Source organism: Myotis davidii, unplaced genomic scaffold (assembly GCF_000327345.1).
Source record: "Myotis davidii unplaced genomic scaffold, ASM32734v1 scaffold577, whole genome shotgun sequence".
NCBI classification, from domain to species: domain Eukaryota; kingdom Metazoa; phylum Chordata; class Mammalia; order Chiroptera; family Vespertilionidae; genus Myotis; species Myotis davidii.
The window spans coordinates 642,194-642,984 of NW_006289082.1; positions in this window are offsets into that span (position 1 = coordinate 642,194).

The following is a 791-nucleotide window of genomic DNA, read 5'->3' on the forward strand; positions in this document are numbered from 1 at the left end:
CACTGTATAGGAGAACATATTTGAAAATGATACATTTGATAAAGGTTTAATACCCAAAACTCATACAATTTAACAAAAAGGAAGACAATTCAATTTTTTAAAATGGGCAAAGGACTTAAATAGACACTACTCCAAAGTGGACATACAAACGGCCAAGAGACATATGGGAAAAAAATACTCAAAGTCATTGATCATCAGAGAGATGAAAATTAAAACAACAATGAGGTATCACCTCACACCTGTCAGAATGGCTACCATCAACAAATCTACAAATGATAAGGATGTGAAGAAAATGGAACCCTTGTACATAGCTGGTGGGAATGCAGACTGGTGCAGCCACTATGGAAAACATTATGGAGTTTCCTCAAAAAATGAAAAATGGAACTCCCATTTTACCCAGTGATCCCACTTCTGGTTTTATATCCTAAGAAACCCAAAATACCAATCAGAAAGAATATATGCACCCCTATGTTCATAGCATTGCAATTTACAATTCCTAAGATCTGGAAGCAGCCCAAGTGGATAAAAAGTAGATGAATGGATAAAAATATAAAATGAGTGGATAATAAAGCAGTGGTCACTTACATCATGGAATACTATGCAGTTGTAAAAAAGGATCTCTTACTCTTTGAGTCAGCATGGAGGGACCTGGAGAGTATTATGCTAAGCAAAATACACCAGTCAGAGAAAATCAAGTATCACATGATCTCACTCTTATGTGGAATTTAATGAGCAAAATAAACTGATGAACAATAATGATCCAGAGACATAGAAACTTGGAACAGACTGTG